Here is a 21,379-nt window from a genome sequence, read left to right on the forward strand (position 1 = left end):
ATGTTTTGGGTCAAAATGTTTGGCTGGCAAATGCTCTATTGGGGGCTGAAGAAAACCCGAGTGGAGTTTTTTGTATCATTTTGTTACACAAGGCCACAACCAGTAATTGTATTTTCTTGTAAACTGACTGGATATCAGCAGCCTTCGTTGTTATTTTCAAAGTAAAATCTTCTTTTCTTTGGCCTCCAATATAATTTTGTAGCTGCTTTATAAAATACCTGGAGGTCATGTTCAGAATAATCCCAGTCTATTCTAAATATGTTTTTCTGAAGTTATAGCAATGTTGGCTGTTACAGACATCTGCTCCTGATTATTTATTTAATACACAGACTCAAGAGACATGGGGGCATTCTTGCAGCCGTTATGATTTGCAGACTAGTAATGAGTAATAGTGATTCCAATCTCATTGGGCTTGCATGATGTCTAAAAAGTCTATCATTAGCATCGGGCTGTCCTCAATTTCCCTTTGGACTTCTCTTAGCTCTTCATTTTTCAGCTTGTTATCACGGTAAGTTATCCGTGGATAATTTTGTCTTAGTTCTGCTTGCTTGTTTATGACCAGGCACCTCTGCAAGAGACTGAATGCACTGTTCAAAACGAGACCTTGACTGCATTTTTCTCTGTCCTTAAGCTGTCCAATGCCAATTATGCACAAGCTGCTGCGGAAGCTCAAAGTCAAAACACTCTTATTGGGACATTTCCTCCCCTGTCATCTCAGAGCTGAGGTGTATATAAAGATGGATGCATTGTTTCTGGTCTGTTTTTGATTAAATGACTTGTGGTAAACATGTTGTGTAAGTGGAGCGGCAAGCTGGGTTGTGTCAGGTTAGCTGCGATGGCCACAAAGTTCAGTGAGATTATTTTTTTTGGAGTGTCACAACACAAAGAGGCCTGGTATCATGAGCCAGTGAAACGGGCTTGCGGCTGGAATATAATTTGGAGGGATAATAATGGAGAGGAAATGTTTACTTTTGGGGTTTAAATAGAGACAGAAAAAGTGAAGGATAGAGGGTGATGATCTGTAAAGAGTATTTTGGACTGCACAAAGGTTACTATTACCACAAACTCATTTTCCTTAGAACTGGCAGATCTGGTCATTTGAGAAGAACTGGAGCTGGATCTCTGTGTACAAGTGTTCCCCTCATGCTCTTTCCTCCAATAAAACAGAATTATAATAATGAGTTTAATTAGGCCTCTAAGCCAGCTGTAATCAGTGAACTTTACAACTGGGTATGATTGCCACCAGGTTGCTGTTTAAAAGCTGTAAATGCTATGATAGTTATGTATACTCTGCTACTTCAGCACCCACAAAGCCCTAAACAGTTTCCATGTCTAACTCTTACACAAAGTGCCTTGCAGAATTATCCATTCACCTCATATGTATTTGTAGTTTTCACATTTTCTCAAGTCACAACCACAATCATCAATGCGTGTACTTGTGATTTTATGGAATACACTAACACAGTAGTAGAGCATAATTGTCAAATGCTCTACCACTGCTACACGCTACTTTGCCATTTTTTTTTCCAAATAAAAATCTGAAAAGTTTGATGTGCGTTAGTAATAAAAATCTTTTAGGGTATGTCTGAACCAGCTTTGCATCATGGACGTTTTTACATATTCTTTGCAAAATAACTCAAGTTTAGTCAAACTGGATGAACATCTGAATAACTGTCTTCATCTGTCTTCCAATCTACCTTGAGCAAATTCTCTGTGTCTACTAAAAAACAGCATCACACATGCGTTTTCATGCAGGTTAAAATGAGGCATTCCAACATGTTTGCAGTGTCCCAGGCATTGTTTATTTTTCACTAAACTGCAAACTGGACTTTCAGTGGATTTTTTTTCTTGGCACTTTTCCATAAAGCCCAGATTTGTTGAGTGCGCAACAAACAGCGTCAACAGATTTTCTCACTTGAAATGTTTATCTGGTAAAAATCTGCCCCTTATTCTACACTTCACTTCATACAGAGAGTCTGGGCCCTTAGCTATTGTGAAACAAGTGCTTGCTGGAAGTGAGGACTACGCTGAAGTCTTAGTTTTACCCAATCACTAACATTTGTCTGTGACGAATGCAATGTGCCTGCTCCATGCTATGAAGCTTACCGGAAATTGCCTACTGTAAACAACCATCCTCCACTGCAAAGACAGTGCCGTCCTGAACAAGATGACTGTTAATGTTAATATTTGTTGTGGCAAACGTGGACTGAAAGGCTTTGTTGACTTTTTCCGCCATCAACGCTAAAATTACAGGCAGACCAGCAGTATCACATCTTCTCCTTCTGTTCTGCTATTATTCTCTGAACAAATAGAAGGCTTGAGCTGTTCTCTCAGGCCTTCACAGAACAGCTGGTTTTATATTGATATTATAGTAGACCCCAAAGGACTCCTATTTTTTAAATAGGTGACTTCTAAAGTGTTTTGTCTTGGGATTTCCAAGTAAAGCGATCTGAATACCAAAACATGCCACACTTTGTAGAGTACACATTTATGCTCAGCGTTGTGTTGGTCCATCACATCGAAAACTTATAAATTGGCTATATGTTTGTAGTTGCAAAATGTCACAAGGGTGTGAATACTTTTGTGAAACTCAGGACAGATTGTGAGAATCAAGCGTGACAGAATTGTAACCTTTCTGGGTTTGACCCGTTTATTGTTCTCTGTAAGTACCATACATGTAAATGCAGCTACACACGTGTCTCCTCTTACTCCTCATCACAAGGAACCTTCACTTCATGTCTTTTTCTTGGATAGCGGCTGATTAAAACAGATCACAGTGACCCAGAGAATCCAGACAGAAGCCTGTCCCCGGAGAGCTGGCCTCAACGTTTCCCCAACCCAATCATAGGTTACACAAAGAAGTTGCCCTTTAAGGCAAACGCCGCTGACAGACCGAACTGCTGGCCGATGGAGAGAGTCTCTTGTGGTGAAGAGATGGATGGAAATACCTCAGGTGTGATGTTTAAACTCACACTCCCCTCTGGTTCTCCTCAGTTTTTTTGTGTGTGTGTGTGTGTGTTTTTGTACGTGTGTCGGGTCGGGCCGGGTTTTAAGGCCCAGTAAGTGGGTGTAATTGAGCCAAGCTCCCTTTCATCAGATGGATTGAGTAAAAGGGACCCAGATTTTTACAGAACAGTCCGCTCCTTTCTCCCACCCTGGCCTGGTTTCTTTAAAATCAGTCCCAGATGAAGGCTTTCCTGTGGGGATTAGGTGCAGCTGCAGCACCGCTAACCATACCAGCCCAAAATAAAACCTTATTCAACTGATAGTTGACCTTGATTCTCTTGAATTTATTTTCTAAGAAAATCACAAAGCTCTGTTGTTTGGATGCAGCCCAGACATTCCTCCCAATGGTGCAACTTCAGTCCTCAGGTAATCCTCAAGGGCCAAGTCAATAGTTCAGCTTCAGCAGCCCCCCTCTCTCTGTCAGCGACGACCACTGGGGGGATGGTATGGAGTAAAGATGTGACCGCACACGCTCCGTCAAAGAACCTGAACTCAGTGGCTTGACAGCTGAAACACGGTGTCTGGAATCTGTTAGTCATTTGGGGTTTCATCGGAGAGAGGGAGTTTGACCAGGAAAAGAGGATGAAAAGGAGTGGGAGGCAGCTCTAAAATCCCCTCATATATTTCTTTGATAGCGATATTATCTCTCTGAGCTTTTATTCGCTTTTAAAGGACAAAGACGTGTTAATCTTAGTCTCTTTTGAGTTGAAAGGTAAATTCCTGATCATCCTTTATGCTCCCTGTTTTAAGTAAATAAATTATCAATCTATTATTCCTGATCTTACTAATATGTCAGAAATTGATCTCCAGCAAATCCTTTCTTTATCCTTACCTTACAACCCATCATGCCTTCTGCCTTTTACTATTAGTCTCCTCATGTTGTCCTTTTCTATACTCCTGAGCCAACATACACTTCCTTGCAGACATATTCAGACAACTTTGTTTTTCACATCCCATTACGTACAACCAGAAACATAGTCTTAGTGTCTTATGTTTGGTGCGTGAAGTGTAAGGAAAGCTGCATATTCTGTATGTTTTCTCTGCTTCCTTTCTATGAACTCTCAGCAGCTTCTCTTTTCCCGTTTAAGACATGATGCTGCCAATACCACGCTTCACCAAAAAGATGGTGTTTTGAATGTTGACCAAAAATCCAGAGCTGTCTGATTAACATCTTAGGGTCAGCTAGAACTCTGCGGGCGTCGAGTTCAGTCCAAATTCTTTATGACTACGCTGTTTTTTTGTTTTCTTCCGTTGATAAACAGTAATGCTGGCGTTTGACTGGTGGCGCCAAACACACAGAAGATAACACTGGTCAGGTCATGAGCAGAAGAAAAACAACAGTAATGTTTTCTTTTGTTAGGAACGCATGGTTTGGAGATCTGCTATTTCCCCATTTGGGTCACTAATCTGTTAGAAACCACAACTACAAGAATCTTAGAATGGTATGTATGCGAATGAAATATTGTGGGTCAACTGTGCTAGAAACTGTATGAATGCGGCTCTGATGACGTGGATGCCATTGAAGTTATTTGTTCATTAATGTTTTTTAAGAACCCTCTGACACTTTCACAGGACAGTTGTACTTATATTGAGAATAAACTATTGTTTTCTCATTAGATGACTTGTAAAGACAAATGTTTTCACTGGACTTTATTTAAGGGTTTTACATTCATTTGTATTTAGGAGCTGAATACAAACATCTGTTTTTATGAAAAAACAAATGTAAATTCATGTATTGTTTTCCTTCTAATTCAGTGTAGGTAAAAAGCGGAGAATTAGTCACCAACTATTTTATTGACAAAGGGTTAGGTTTGTATTGTTTTCCTTCTAATTCAGTGAGGCACTACCTCTTTTTGATCTATCGCAGCAAAATCCAAATAAAATCTATTCAAGTCTGTGGTTGCAATGTGCAAAATGGGATATAGTTCAAAGGGTAATGGTACTTTTGCAAGGCAGTGAAGGTAAAATCAAAGCTAGGAGCTGGGCTTTGTGGAGGTGCTCGGGTCTGGATTTCTAATTTAAGTGTTTTTTTTAGAGGCGAACTTAATGGGACTCTGCAGAACTGGTAAAAGCACATGGAAGCTTGTGGAGCGTTTGGCAGGGGATCTTTAATATAATTCACAGAGGGTTTTGATTTCATCCCGCAGGTATGCGCTCAGCACTCCAGGGATCAGAAGGACCCTTTTGTGTGAACTCGCCACAGACGGAAAAATATAAAGTCACTCACCCCCACCTTTAGCTGCACCCTCTCCTCCTCCCTCCTTTCCTCTCTCCTTCCATCCACTATTGCTTTCCTTTATTTTCTTTCGTTGCTCGGGTTATAATTTTATGCACAGAACACAGAGGATTAATGGTGAAAAATGTTTTTTTTCGCATCACACTGCAATAAGGAATGCCAAAAATTGATAGCTTATTTTGGAAAACTCACTCAATCCTGTCTTAGTTTCATAGTTTGAGACAGTGTCAGACTTCACCTTCCATCATTAACACAAACAGCAACGCAGTTACACTTGCAGCTGTGGATATAGTTTTTCCTCCAACATCTGGAACAAATGTCCCTTTTTTTCTGCCTCCATTATCATAAATGTGCTTGCAGTACCATTTAGGATCTTTGCCCGAGCAAAAGCCTTCACTTTACTTTGGCATATCTCGAATCATTTTCAGCACTTTTCTTACTGTGCAGCAGAGTAAGATATCCAGAAGCTGAGTGCGTGATGGCACAGTTGATGGAAGATCCAGGGCTAAAGTGGAAACAGCACAAGCTGTTGATTTACAACATAAACTCAATGCTGAGAGATGAAGAAGCGCATTATTTTGCTTTGTTAATGAAGAAAATGTGTATGGAAAGCTGCACGTTTTCATAACTTTCAAAGCAATGTACCATTGTACCATATTTTTTAAATATATGAAAATGTGTCATCTTTTTGCTTCAGCTTCGCTGAACTGCGTTTTGTGACTTTGTCTCCCATATCTGCTCATATTTCCATGCTACATCTTTTTTTAATCCCTGCCTATAAAACTCTAGCGCGGAAGTTTAATAACAACCAAAATTGTCTCTTTCATGGGAAATAAGGTACCTTTGCGCCGCATATTCCCCGTTTTCAAATCCTGCTTTGTTTCTGGACTCCGCTCATCTACGGGATGCCTGCCACCTCTTTTTATTTATTTATTTTTTTTTCAGCTGTGGTTTTAAAAGGATTTGAGTGATGGAGAGAAGTGTGTTTCTCATTAACAGACTGTTTCCTCTGCCCTGCACACTGCCTGCACGCCCATCCTGCAGCCTGGCCTCAGCCGCTGCCTTTGGGACCGCTGCAGATTGGCGGCCTGTCACAGCACACCTCTTAACCCGACAAAGAATAAAGGAAGCATAGTAAAGGAGAGACGGAGAAACTGGAAATATGGATGGACAAAGAGCTGCTTGTGTAATTCATATGAATGAAAATCATGAAAATCTCATCCAAGAATAATACTTGACTCAGTTCATCAAAATTGTTTTACTGGTGATCAAAACAGGTTTTTAAAAACTTTATTTGTTTTACCTTACTCTACAATTTTAGTTGGCAGTCATTACTGTGACGGTAAAGTCTTCCGCACACTTTAAAAACTAAAACGCTGAAACTTTACTTTCGAAAAATTGACACAAAAATTTGCATGTTATGTGAAACTTTTTCATGGCATAGTCATCTAATGGCTTGCAACTCTAATAGCGCAAATGATTTAATAAGATCCAGTTTACCACTCTACTGTGATTCTGGCCTAATTTAATGTTTAAATTGTAGGCAACACAATTAAAATAAAATTATACTTTGTAATTGGCTGAGAATAAACACTATTTCTCAAGAAAACTTGATGATGGTAATTATAATTCCTGTACCACGAGCCAAATTAATCCAACAGTTGTGCCTATTAAACTTTTAATGACTTAACAGGAAGTAAATAAATGTATTTTGTAGATTTTTGAAAATAAATGGTTTAAAATTTCGGTTTTTATAACTACACTGTTGATACGCTGGCATAAGTCTCTTTGTATCCCTGAAGTCTAGACCATTGTCTCTGGAAAAACAAAACAAAAACAAAACGTTGATACACACTGAAGCTCAAACCTGACAGTTCAATGCTTCAATTCATTTTGATGCAGACATTATAAATCAAATATTTGAGCTATTTTTTTATTGCATTTTTCCAAACCTCATCTCAAACAGCAGCTTTTTCCTCCAGATTATAAGCATTGTGGATAATACCTTAAAAGCCCTCATCCACATCTGGAACTACGTTTAATCGAGCAAAATATACTTTTTTAGTTCTGGTAGGAGTGAGCAGACTTTTCCTATATTTTTAATAGAACTGGCAGGCGAGGTGGATTGTCTTCTTCATATGATCATGTTTCCATGATAAAAAGCAGAGATCTGTAGCCTCTCTCTGGCAAATCTGCCAACAGAGGAGGAAAATTCAAGAAAACAGAGGGACATTTTTTAATAAAGACCTCATCTGATCGGTCCGAGGCAGGTGGGCCTCATGTGCTTCTGGCTGATGTCACTTCCCATGTGGGCCCCATTTGTCTGCCCACACTGTGGAAACGTGTCGCTGTCGGTGAGGCAGGGAGCAATACTCCATGCTTCGTTTAACTGGAAAAGTGTTGAGGCGCGCTGCAGCTCCCTGTCTGTTTATGTTTGTGCCTATGCCTACTTGTTAACATTCCTATGTTAACACATGCGTGTTTGCCTTTATGTGAACTATAAGTGGACAACAGAGACAGAAATGTTTGGGAAAGAGTTGTTCAGCCTCACTGCCTGTCAGATATCAACCGTCTGCATGGAAATGTTATGACAAGAAAAGCTGCTCTGCACCTGCATCGCTGTAGCCTCTGTTCTTCCGCTCCGAGTTGTGTGCCTGAGTCTGCGCAAGTGCTCACGGCTTAGACAGATTAAGAAAAATTCATCAAAATGTAATTAGTGGGAGAGCCGTTGATGTGTTGTTGGCCAGGAAATAATTCAACAATTGTGCAAAGGAAGTTGAAGTAGGACTGAGAAGAAAAGGTGGAGGACCCTTAGGGGGGAGAGCCAGCTGAGTCTGTTTGAAGGAGAGAAACGTCTGTAGACTTTCCTGCTCTAATTTGGACTAAAAGCCGTCTGTTTGAGGCTAGCAACAGTATTTCAGAAAAGTCAATTATTCAGCCTGTTTTTGAATGGACACTTAGTCAGCCTGCAGGGGCAAAGGGCTAAAGGTGGGCCCCTGTTGTGCCTTTGCTGACTTGTGCGCAAATATTTATTTTCTGGCAACGTAAGATCCTGAAACTAGCTTGTCTTGTTCTGTCTCTGAAAATCAGCTTTAAAAACAAATTTAACTCACCAATTTTTTTGAAATTTTCTCCCTTTAAGTGTCCTACAATTTAGAACAGCCATTGAAACTTAGCATACTGTTCCTTTTAAAAAATGATCATACCCATTAACCTTCTTCACATTTTTTGTGCTTTTTCACATTAAGTAGCAGCAAAAGGATGCATGTTTTCCAAATAAAAAAAAATCTGCATTCATGTAACCTGTCTATGTGGTGTGCTGATGTACTTTCCTTCTGTCAATTGCATCCTCTCTCCCATCAGTTTGTCTAAAAACGTATCATCGATACCAAGAGTTTTGTTTGGTATCGACAGTCAGCAAAACTCGACTGAGACAGTTGAGTTTTGCTGTAGCTAAAGCTGCCAATTCATTTTAGGATGATTCTCTTCCAGCTTTGAACATGTACACACTGAAATATGTGTCCATTGTTCTTTGTAAAAAAAACCCAAAAAAAAACCTCCGACAGATTTAGTTGAAAATTATCTGTGATATCTGGATTTAGTTCAGGACTTTAACTAGGTCATTACAACACAATATAAGTCATGATATTTAAAAGTAATTAATATCTGTCTGATCAATACATGTTTCTGTGTATCTGCTTTATCTTTAACGAACTTTTACAGGTTTGTATTATAGGGGTTCCCCCCAGAAAATCTGTGCTGCTCAGTCATTTAGACATCTGCATTCATTAAACCTTCTGCCACACTGCTGTAATAACATTCCTCAATAGATCTGCCATTTCCTTGTTCTATTCAGAATTTACAGACCAATGCCAAACAGTATTCATCATCACTCAGCAGGACATGACAGGTGGAGTGACATAGACCTGATCATCCATGTCTCTTCTTAGCCATGCATTAAGGGCGCTGCACACATGCAGACGATGCTTTCAAAGATGGCACTTCCATCCTTCATCGTCGTTTCTTTCTTTGTTTGCTGGTTCCTGTTCAGCTCAGTGAAGATACCGGTAAATCGCTAAAGTTGTCTGGATCTTTTCTCAGTCATCTACAAAACTCTAACTTGTGCTTTTGTTTCACATTTTTTATGTTATGTTTGCCTGGTAAGACGAGCACCGGTGCCTTCCTGTGCCTACTGATTTTCCTTCCCAACTATTTATTTTTTTAAATCTCAGCTGCATAGATGAGCAAGCAATGCCTAGTGTTTTTCACCAAAAAAACAGCATGGAGAGAAAAGAGAAGCACTTGGAGCTAGGGGGGATATTTCAGACACCACTTGCTTCCTGACTGTCCAAGTGGGCAAAGCTGCGGGGCAGCAGGCTCTTTATCTTAGTCCCACCTGGGGGGTGGGAACAAACCTTTCACTAGCACTGGACTGAGAAAAACACAAACCCAATGGGGAAAAACTGTCACAACTTAACTTCCAGAGTCACAGTGATAAAGTGGGCCTTATTCTTCTTCACTGTTACCTACACATGCTGGCCATCATGGTCAATCCATGGTCCAGTTGAGCTGTAAAGCTGTGAGAATTCACAGCTGTGAACTGATGGATTGTTTTCTGTTTTTTCACAAGGATCACCTGAAAACTACTGTGAATCTTAAAGCAAAAAACCCCGCATACAACATCAAACAGAGCCGATTTCCTTCAGAAGTCACTTAAATTGTCAATATAGTCCTTCTGTCCTGCATCCCCTAAAACCTTGGAGGAGGTTGTTCTGGCCTATGTGTAAAACATTAAAGGTTACTTCACATCACTGTAAAAATACCCTCTGTCCCTGTAGTGTTGCATCATGCAAAATTATGCACTTTGAATTGATTTGTCACATTAAAATCCCAACCACATATCTTAAAGTTTGTGGTTGTGAATGTGACAAAACATGGAAGAGGCTCAAAATGTACGAAAAGTTTTGCTTGGCGGTTTATTTTCCATCTCTCTTTACTTTCAAGAAATTATTTTTATAAACCAATTAAAGCTGAGGCTGGTTCTTGTTAAAAAATTATGTCTTCCTAAGCTGCTTCCAGGTTTTAATTTTATAAAACATAAGCAGGACTTTCCGTGGCAAGGGTTTTCCAAGTTATGACGTGGAAAGTTGATGTGTTTTACTCTGCATCTAAATAGTTTTGGAGGGAAAAGACAACACATCTGGAATTTTTATAAACTCATTCTCTTTGCCTCTACACCAGCTTGCATACTGAAGGGAAATATTTAGGAATAATCAATTAAATGGACTCCCTTAAATAACTCTGTTTCACACCTTCATTTCCATTTATTGATTTTCCAAACTGGGGTCACTCTGCCTGCTTTTTTAAATGCAAGTGAAATACTGACCATGTTTCAATACACAGCATATCCACACTTTAAAACTAAAGAACCTCTTTATCTCAGTCTTACAATCCATATTGCTCAGAAATGCAATGTTATAAATAATCTACCAGAAATAATTATGATCATCTCGAGCTGAAATTACCATAATTATCCTTGGAAAACTGTAAAGTTTAAGAGGAGACCTGGTAAGAAGAGCGACAGCAGAGAGAAAAGGGATTGAAAGGAAAATTAAGAAGAAAAACATCATAGGTTCTGGGATGAAGTTGGCACAACATGCCTTCTTCCTGACCTTTAGTGGGTTTGTGTAAATTATAACCCTTATGAAGGAAAATACATAGTGGTTTAGTAAGACGGGGGGAGAGACCACCTCCCCTCCCTTAAATTTCTGGGACTTCAGCCATTTTTCAGACCCCCAGATATCTTGATTTTACTCTTCAGGCATCATCCTTTTTTTATTTTGCAAATGTTTGTTTCCAAATTCAGTCCTAATTTATCCACTGATACTTTAATGTCTTCATATCAGACTTCTTATTCTGCCTTCCTTCCCCACAGTGGAGCCATTTTCCTCTTCTCATGTAGGATACATTTATCCTGCGGTTGCCTGAGAAGTGGAGAGGGGAGGAGGGGGGATCCTGGTGGATCGCTACCTTCCCTGTAGCCCCAGTGGGCTCTCTGTGGGCTGATGCAGACTTTCCACTGAGGTGCACTCATTGACTTGAGGTGTCTGTGGGCGCTCAGCTGCAGCACCCACGCCCCCCAGGCCACAACCCAGGCTGGCAGGCACCCACACAGGCACGTGGCTTCCGCCTGCCTTGTGGGTGACCTTGTTGATGTTTGTCTTTTGTGGTGATGTTTACTGTGCTGCAGAGCCACCCAGCCTGGCACACACCAGGATATACCCCTGCACACACACTGAGTCCATTTAGGCTGTAGAGAAGATTGATGGATGGATGGATGGCTATAGGGTTCTTTCATTGTTTGGAAATGTTTGGAATTTGATGCCAACATTTCTAGGATTTACAAACTATAGCAAAATAAAGCAGAGTCTAAAACATTTATTTAAATATCTAGACTCTGATTATATGTATCATTGTTAAACATTGTTTCCTTCCTTCCAGTGTTTGTCCTGGATTCTCTTTTAAAGCCTCACCTCTGTTGAAACATCTTCCTTGTAGATTTATCAATGAATCTGATAACATGAGCCTGAAAGAGCTGGAAGTTTTGAAATAAAAGAAAAATGTGTATGAACCTTGTAAATACTTAAATCCATATTGATGGTCCAGATGGATGCATTCCAGTTTTTAGCGTCTACAATCAACATTTACTCATCATAACAATACACAGGTCTAAATCTTTATAATGCTTCACAGCTTAGTCAGAAAGTGACCATTTACTGTACCAGAATCTACTTGTTTTCATTCATTCTTTTTCTTTATACTTTAATAACTTAGATGTTTATTAAAACACTTCAGCTTTGGTTGATTTTGATGGATGCACATAATAAAATTGGCTTGCCTTAATTTTTTGTTGCTTTGCAATAATTTGGTTTTCAACTAATACCATATAAGACAGCTTTTAAACATAATTTGATTTATTAATTTGATTATTTTCATGAATGCTTAAACATAAATTGCCATGAATTAAAAGGTTGATTTTTATACCAGCAATTCAAGACGACCAAAAAGAAAAAATTCCTATTAAATTATGAAAATACATAGAATTGACTACACCCTTAGATCCTTACACTTCAGGCATCGGGTTGCTTTAGGAACCACTTCAGTGTGACTCATCAGATTGAACATATTAGTCGACAAGGGATGGAAAAATATCTGAGCTCTAATAATCTCCACTAATATATAACAAGTTTAGTGTTCAGATTCTTAGGCTTGTTTCAGAAGAAATCTGACAGTCTGTTTGAACGCCATCAGTTCTGACTGGTCAGGCGACATAAGCCAGCGCTCTAATTACCAGACAACAACCTTTAAAACAATCATCCTCATCCGGCTCTGCTAGTCATCCACCGCGTCGCCACTAATCAGGACTCAAACACTTGCGAGTGTCCAGGCCCTCCCTGCAGACAGGATTTAAAGATCAGCATTTAGTGTTTGAGTGTAGCAATAATCTCTCTCTCAAACACAGCCTCCCCCCATGGGGGTCGAAGCAGCAAGAAAACAAACAGGTGTTTGTTGGCCAGAAGTGGACGCCTGAGCCAGGGGTCAGAGCTCAGCTGGCCTCGGCCCTCTGGCAGCATTAAGATGGGAGATGGTAATTTTGTTCTGCCAATGAATGTTTCTGCTTGGGCTTGATGTTTAAAGGAAACCGAATCGCCTGATTTAGACTCCATGCTTGCATTTGCTCTCTCAGAAGAATACATTTGAATCAGGCTGTTTTTCTTATCTTCATTGTAACAAATATCTGAATTGGGGAAACAATAATCAACACAGTAAAAAGGCAGCTTGCTTAATTATCATATTAAGCTGAAAAATCTACTTGGCCTTGCAAAAGTATTCATACCCCATGAAATTTTGCTGCTTCTTATTGATTTGTAAAAGCAGCAAAAAGAGTGAAAAGGTGCACTTTTTTTTTAGGCACTGTAACAAAGTCTAGTAAGGCTCCATGACTATGATGGTTTTTCAAGGAACTATACGCAGAGATCTCCATCCTCTGCATATGGAGAGGATGGAAATCACAGTGTTTATCTCACAGACACTCTTGAGTGCATACAGTGATGAAAAGGATTACAAGCAAATAATCTGTGCCTGTCACCACCCTTCACTCCCTACAGAGACAGTCGGAAAGAAATATGTTAATCTAATTTTACTTCACAGGAGCCAGATTTGCAGTCCGGGGTAGTGATTGTGTTTTTGGTCCTGCTACCTGTTTGTAAAAGGCTTTTTCTTTTCTTTGATACAAATATGCCCACCCACGTTAAAGCAAAAGCTCAAGCTCATTTTGAGATTACACAGGAGCTCCAGCCACAAACACTGTGGAATCTGCAGATGTGTATACATTGCATGGTCGTGATGCAAGTCTAGTTTGAAAGTTATGCAGGATGTGTACACAGCAGTGTTTGATGAATGTCTGCTGGAGTATTGAGGGATGTGTAGAGGTCCTGAATTGTTGAACCAAAAGGCTTTGGAGAGAGTTTCCAGAGTGCTACTCCCATGATATAGGCATTACACCTCTGCGTCTGCACTTTGCACTGCAGTTTTTTTTTGTGTCCATTGTTGCTGTTAAACATTTCTATGTTATTAGGAAAAAGCCAAATGGAAAAACAGTAAGGAGAAGAAACACCCAATTCACTGTTATTGCTTTTCCCTCCTGCCGAAAGGAAAGATTAGCGATGCCATGGGGTAGTGTGTGTCGCCCTAATTCAGCTGTTGATCAGGGGAATTTGGGTTGTAATTTTGGTTTTATTTCCATCAGATAACTCCCAAGCTTTGATCAGTAACAGATTCATACATGGAGCAAATGCCTCATGTGGTTTTTATTACGTATTTAGATCAAATCTTCAAACCTTTGATCGCAACTGTAGCTTTTATGTTTTAGGCCTTTTTTTTAGTGTTTAGCAATAATTGTTTGTTGAGCAGTTGTAGTTATTAAAGGCGTTTAATAGCACCCTAAACTGTTCACCTGACCTTAACTTAATCCTGCATTACTACTTGGCAACATATCACAAACCATAGATCACTCCTTCAGCTTTACTTGGTGTGCACATATTTGTGGATAGTGCAAGTGTGTTTCTGCTGCGTTAGCAGAGACTTTGCTGATCTGGTGAGATGCAGCAGAGCTGAGTGGTATTGTTTTAATTATCTGGGATGTTTCTGCAGAACAGACCCCACACAGTGGCTGATTTAATTGGGAGCAACTTTATCAGATCAGATGCCCTATTGTTGTTGTAATTCCAGTGTGTTCATTCAGGGGATGCTGCAAGTTGTGCATCCTTTACAGATGTTCAGTTTTGTTTTCAGGCTTTTTTCTGATGAGTCTCCTTTGCAAGACGATCCTCCTCGCCCGTGTTGTACTTACAAGCGGTGATTATGCAGCTCAGTTGCTGCATTGTGTCATTGCAACTGAGATCTCTCCTATTATGCCTTCTGACTGAATGCTGACTTCAGTAAATATGGGTTTCCTTTTCAGGCTTCCTCTGCCTTGAGGCTTTTTTCAGCTTTTCTAGCCTGTAAAAGTGCTTACACAGTTATATGTAATAAAATATGCTATGAAAATGCAGCAGAACTGTAAACAAGCAAACGAATTTTAGACAACTCAGAAACAAAGCCAGCACCCCAATTACTTTCACTTGCATTGTTGCAATATTTTGTTTTGGGTTTTTTTTTAAAATCTTGGTCTTGAATGACTGGCTGAAAATTGTGAGGTCTAGGGATCGCGGCAAACAACAAAGCACTATATGAATACCAAAGGCTTTTAAAACAGAATCATTTACAATAGTTTTATAGTTTAGTTGTCATAAAATTAAATGTGATAAATCAGTTGTTTTAGTTCTTATGTTTGCAGTATTGTAAAATGTTGCAATGTAGCAACACACAAAGATTGCAAAGAATTGTGCCCTACTAAGATGATGCTTGTGAGGTAATAATAAAAAGTATGGATGTATACTGATAATTTTTTGTTTTGTTTGTTTCTTTTTCATTGCTGTGACGATACCAATTTATCTGACTCAGATTTTTCTTTCAGAACTGCGAAAAAAACATAAAACTAAGTTTTATGTTATTTTACAACAGTTTAAAAACAAAGAAAAATTACTGCACTGTTTTGCAGTAGTGCTGCAGCTATTCAGCTTGCTTTATATGATTAGCGTTATTAACACAGCATCTCCTGGGGTGTGTTAAAATGTACCTTAATACTAAGATTTCCAAAAGGTTTCAAGCATTTCCAAATCCAGCATGTTCGATGACATCAGTTGAAAGCCAAGCCAGATAAAATAGAACAACTTTTCTCTAATATGTCCAGCCTTACTGTTATCTGCTTAAGGTCTTGCTCCCTCTGGATCTCACTGCCTGATAAAACTACAGGCATGTCTCGAAGTTAAAATGCCTGTAATAGAAGGTTTCTGCTTATATTCTATCAGCTTTCTGTAACTTTATTTTGAAAACTTTTCTGAAATAGTTAGCTTTTAGTCTTCCTCACTTAGTATGAACTTCCACACCAAAGACTGTTGTAGTGTCTGGTAGAACAGATTTATGAATTTCACATTATTTTGAAGTTTCTGACCAGGTCTAGTAAATTCTGGTCACCTGCCGTTTTAACACCTCATTTATTATTTTTTAAAATAAAAAAATCTCTGAAAATGGTAAATTTTTTCCCAAATTCACCTATCTAATATTATGTAAGTAAATAAAAGAATCACAAGCTGCAATTGTAGTAGGCAAAAAAGGCTATTATTGTAACAGAAGACATTATCAGAAGACTGATAATTCACCAAAAAATTTAAAGTTCACTCTACACTTACCTCTGCTATTTCTGGCAATACAAACCAATCCTATATCTGCTTCATCTTCCATAATCATATCTACTGTCATAAAATGTGTGCTAATTAGATTGCATCCTACTTGTTGATGTCAATTTAATGCGTTAGCCTTGGTAATAAAATGAATGTGTTTTAGGTTTTAGACTCGGCTGGTTCTTTCAGCCTTATGGAGTTTGTTAGGATATTTATGCATGCTTGGTAATCTCTAATCCTTGTGCACTCCTCTCACCCGCTATAACCTCTCTCAGGCAGGCCCCAACCCTTTTCATTAATACCATATTACTCATTTGCTTATGCTTTCCTGAATAAATAAAATCCACCCACTCACCATCACTCCATTCCTTCGAAATGACATGTTTGGTGCTTTCCAAGAGATGGCAGGTGTTTCTATTTAGTTGTGTTTTTTTTTTATTTATTTCTGCACTAACACACGCACACGCCTACTTGACACCTCGACAGCTGCCCCTTCAGAGCCTGTCGTTAGGATGTTTTCAATGAGAGATAAAGTTATCAGTGCACGTGGCTCTGCTTCAACTCAGCCTGCAGCAGCGCTCTTCCCCCCTAATCGGTCCTCCCATTTCATCATCACTCCACCTCTTTAATTTTCAGATAATTCTTTCCATCCGCTGCTTTTTATTGTACATGTTTTCGTAGATGGTTACCTTCCAACTTGGCTTCCTTATTTATGGTAAAACAAACTTTTCCAAACCATCATGATTTAGAATATGAAACTTTTAACTTGAAGTTCCTATTGGGGTTTGATGGTTTTTGTGATGTGGTTTTCTGGTTCAGTTGTAAAATCAAAATATTACAACAGATAAGCAAACAACCTTCATTTTGCTGAAGCAAAAGTAAAATAAATCCTTTATATATTATAAATAAACTGATGCTATAAAGTCGCTCTGTACTTGGTTTTAATTTATTTCATACCACAGTTTGTGTGCTAGCTGACCCCACCTTTTTAGGGGTCCTGATTTATTAAATGAATGCATTCTACTCAGAGTAGTTGCAGGAAAAATTGTTTTAGCAATATTAAATTGATCACATTTTAATGAAACTATAACTAGGCATAGGCTAGCTACAGGTATCAAGATATACCAGCCTAATAAAAAATAAAAATTATGGTTTCAAAAGTGCTAAAACTTTCCATTATACAGTTTCTGTGGGTCAAACTGTTTTTAATGAGATGCCAGAAGTGGTATAGTGTCCAGAGCTTACAAAACTGCAGCTTTGTATGAATATACTGTATGTCACTGCAGAGAAGAAACTTATCTTTAGTTTGCAGTCAAAATATTACAATTATAATCAATTATTCTTAATGTGTGCTTCCATTTCTGTAAATTTGTCATGCAATAATAAAGCAATTATTTAATCAAGTACATTTAATCAGTACATTTAATGAGTACATTTCAGTTTTCAATGAAAGCTGGTCATTGTTCAATATAAGCCACTGTATCTGCAATGACAGTAGTGAGGTAAAAGTCCATGAAAACAAAAATAACGCTGCTCTACCTGGATACTTACTGTACTTAAAGAGGTGAAACTGAATCAGATGCCACATAAACTCACCAACAAATCAAATACACCGCTATGTTAGATCCAGACAGGGCCCCGTAAAGCATACTGGTACAAGTTTAGGGCTCCATTAATCTTTTCAGTGAATTAACACACAATTAACTCATAATGTCCTGCAGCATTTTAAACTTAAGCATCAATCTGCATTGTACTTGAATCAGAAATGACTGAAAAAGACTATTAAAAGTTCATTCTGGTAGAAAAATCTCTGTGATGCATTTGTTTTTATATTTAATAATCTTGAGCATGTGAAATGAATTGCATGTGTGCCTGTCAATGAATGCTGCCAGAAACTAACCAAAGTCAAATTCTTCCTCTGCTTTCCTTTCCTGTTTTTCTTTCTTTCTGACTTCTCATCTTTCCCTGCTCTGTGCCATTTTCCTTTGCTGCAGCAGCATTCAAGCCATCTGCTGGCACACTCTGGCAGCTATATAGCTTGAGAGGAACCGGTGGCACACCACCCTTCATCCATTATTATTAGTTCCTCAGAAAGATTTAGATGGAGGGAAGGTGGAATGTGCCGAGAGCTGGGGGGAAATGAGCCGAGGGCCAAAAATCAGAGCCAGAGAATCTGATTCCAAAAACAAAGTGGTGCTATTTTTTTTCTTTGCTCAGCTTTCCCCCCGTCTATTTACTCTTCTTTGACTTTCCTTTTTAGAACAGATCATCACAGAACATAAATGCAAAGTCATAAAAGTATAAATCTTCCTCTTGATTTAGTAAAATAAATGCTTAATGTATTGAAACATTTGAAAACAGTCTTTTTCATTTTTAGTGCAAGTGTGCATAGATTTATGGCCCACAGTTGCTTCTTCTTTAGACGAGAATAGCAAGGAGGTGAAAAAAGATTATTGTAAAGGAAATGTGTAATTAATTTCACGATGAATTTTAGTTGGCAGGAAATTCGTCCCTTGAACCATTTATGGTGATCTCTTAGCGGTGTGGTATGAATTTAATGTGAGATTTGATGCTAAGTTGAAAGTTAAGTCCCAGAGGCATGAATTATCTAAAAGCTCAACAAAACAAAGAATAATATAACTAAAGAAGGAACAGAAACAGACTAAAGAGTACAAACAAACCCATTGTGTTGGACAAAAGGATTCTTGATTTGTTTGCACAATCTTTATATTTGGTTTTTTTTTTTCTTTGCCCGAACTATTAGCACAGTCGGCTTAAGGGTCTTAAAAAGTATTTTTTCCGTCTGTGTTGAGATTTAGCTCACATTTGAATGTTTTAGATCATTAAACTAATTTTTATATTAGATAAAATATCTAATATCTTTTTATCAGATAAAAATATTATGAGTGTATATACAAAAAAGCATTTTTAAAATTTATTTTATTTACTAAGGAGAAAATTTCATTAGTTTATTAGCAGTTGTTGCCATCTTTCTGCACTCATAGAGCTCAACCACTTTGAATTCTGTCCTTGAATGTCTTTAGATTGGGACATGTGTTGCTTTTCTAGATCTTTTAGCCAGCTTCATACTGTTGAAATGTATGTATGTAATTTCTTGATTCTATAAGTTAGGAAGTAATCAGGCCTGAGACAGGCTAAGGAAACCTGCACCAAAAAGGTCTAATCACAGTTAATTGACGATTTAACTTAATAGTCTCTAATTGCTTCTATGAACCTAGTCCACAGTGTCCCTCCTTACAACCCAGAGGACAAAGACATCCATTGCTAAAAGTCCAGTTTGAAGCATCCGAGATCATACCCAGATCTGGGTGTGATAAAAGTAGTAGTTCTTTTATTCTTCCCTCATGGCTAATGATGACCAATTAGTATCAGTATATTAGAGGGGATATAATAGATTGGGCGAAGGGTAAATTTTACAAGCATCTTGGTAGGCAGGGAAAGTTTAATTTAGTGATATCGAGTGGGTTTGTTGTATCTTGTAATTCACCGAGATACGTCTTTTCTCTGAAAAACTGAGCAAATTTTGCCAGCATGAGGGGAGTGGTGCTGTTTTATGGGTTTGTGTTTGTGTTTGGCGTGGAACATCACACAACAGCTCCAAGCTATGGGAAAATCTATATTCATGTTTTTCTCTGTTTGTGTGCGTGTAGATCCTACGTCCATGCCCTACCAACTCCCTTTACATATAAAACAACTGGGTGGTCATCCTGTTCAGTACAGGAGTCTGCAAACAATGCTCACTCAGTTGGTTTATAGCAATCACAATGGTTACATTCACTTACTACCTGAATCTAAATGTTTTTAATTATATTCTTTTACTTCCATTTTGCCTCGAGCTTAGGCATAAGTCCAAGATCTTCTTTTTACAGTTCTCGTCATAAATCAGCATGGGCTGTATTTACTTAGGAAAACCACTCACTGCTGGAGAGAAAGAGGTAAAAAGAAATATTTTGTACAACATTTATGCTTTAAGATGTTGGCATTTAATGACTTGTACTCTTGGAAAAAGGAAACCTATAGTTGCACAAATCTGGTTGTTTTTAACACAAGAGGGGGTGACAGGAAATTATGTAGTTGTTTCAGTGTAAATTTAGTTGCGTTCAGCACCTTGCAAAAGTTTGCATACCCCTTAGACTTTTTCACATTTTTTCACATTATGAAAAATGTATTTTGTTGGATATTTTTTATCTTTATACTTTAATTTTTACATACAGTAGTGCATGATTTTGAAGTGAAAAAAAAACTATTCCTAATTGTGTTCATCCTTAAATAACTTCTAGTGAAACCAATTGCATTAAGAGATTTTCCACAAGCCATGCAGTTGATAGAGTCCCTGATGTAGTTCCAGTAAATTTGGTATAAAGCATTTACTTGTGGGAGGCTGACCTGAAGAAAACTCTGTAATGATGCACTATTTTGTGTGAGTCTAATGATATAAAATCTCATTGAAATACATTTGTGGTTTTAATGAAACAAAAGGTAGAAAAGGTCCCCAGTGGTATAAGTTTGGTTTTTTTGCAATGTCTTTCCTGCTTCCTTGTCTTTTGGCACAAGCTTTGCTTTTTTCTGTCATAGTTGTAATGGAGGCTGGTAAAATAAATGGATTTTGCAGCTCCTGTTTTGTATTGTATTTTCTGACATAGGCCAAAATAGCTTTTGTTTCTATAATTGCTCAAATTATTTCTTGTCCTTTTTAATTTTACCTCAGTGGAAAACTCTGGTAGAAGTAGGGAGTAGAGTGCCAGCTAAGAAATGGCGAGCGCACTAAGTGATAGGTTGTTTGCTTTCAGAGTGACTTTGGGTGATTGTGGAGGCACGTTAAGGCATCTCCTGAGTGTTTGGAGTAGGCTGATTCAAGAATAGGCTAACTAAACATTTTTCACAAGCATGAAATGAGGTTGTTGGAATTTCATGTTTAGAAGTTGATTTATTTGTTTAAGTAACTAGCTTTAGACATCAGTTTATGGATTTTGGCACTTGAAACTGTTTGCATGGGTTTACTTTAAAATTCACATTTTCACAGCCAAAACATGTTGAGTGATATATTGCTATTTTATACCTGCATTTGGAGTTTTCTTCCCTTCTTTCACTGCACACCCCCTCCAGTTATGACTTCCTCTCGCTCTAAGTGATGGCGTAACAGAGAAGCTAATGACAAACACATTCTCTACATTCCCACCTTCCCTCCCTCCTAATATGAACCATCCTTTCAATGACCAAACTCTAAGTACAGGGGAAAAAAACACCAAAAACTTACTTTTAGGTATTCATT

At 38.3% G+C, this 21,379-nt stretch overlaps 1 protein-coding gene across 2 annotated transcripts in view; it reads left to right on the top strand.

Moving 5' to 3' along the window:
• Window positions 1-21,379, top strand: part of LOC116735223 (mitochondrial import inner membrane translocase subunit TIM16-like) — a 120,498-nt gene that overhangs the window by 37,640 nt on the left and 61,479 nt on the right. The gene's annotated exons all lie outside the window — the stretch shown is intronic.

Source organism: Xiphophorus hellerii, chromosome 16 (assembly GCF_003331165.1).
Source record: "Xiphophorus hellerii strain 12219 chromosome 16, Xiphophorus_hellerii-4.1, whole genome shotgun sequence".
NCBI classification, from domain to species: Eukaryota; Metazoa; Chordata; class Actinopteri; order Cyprinodontiformes; family Poeciliidae; genus Xiphophorus; species Xiphophorus hellerii.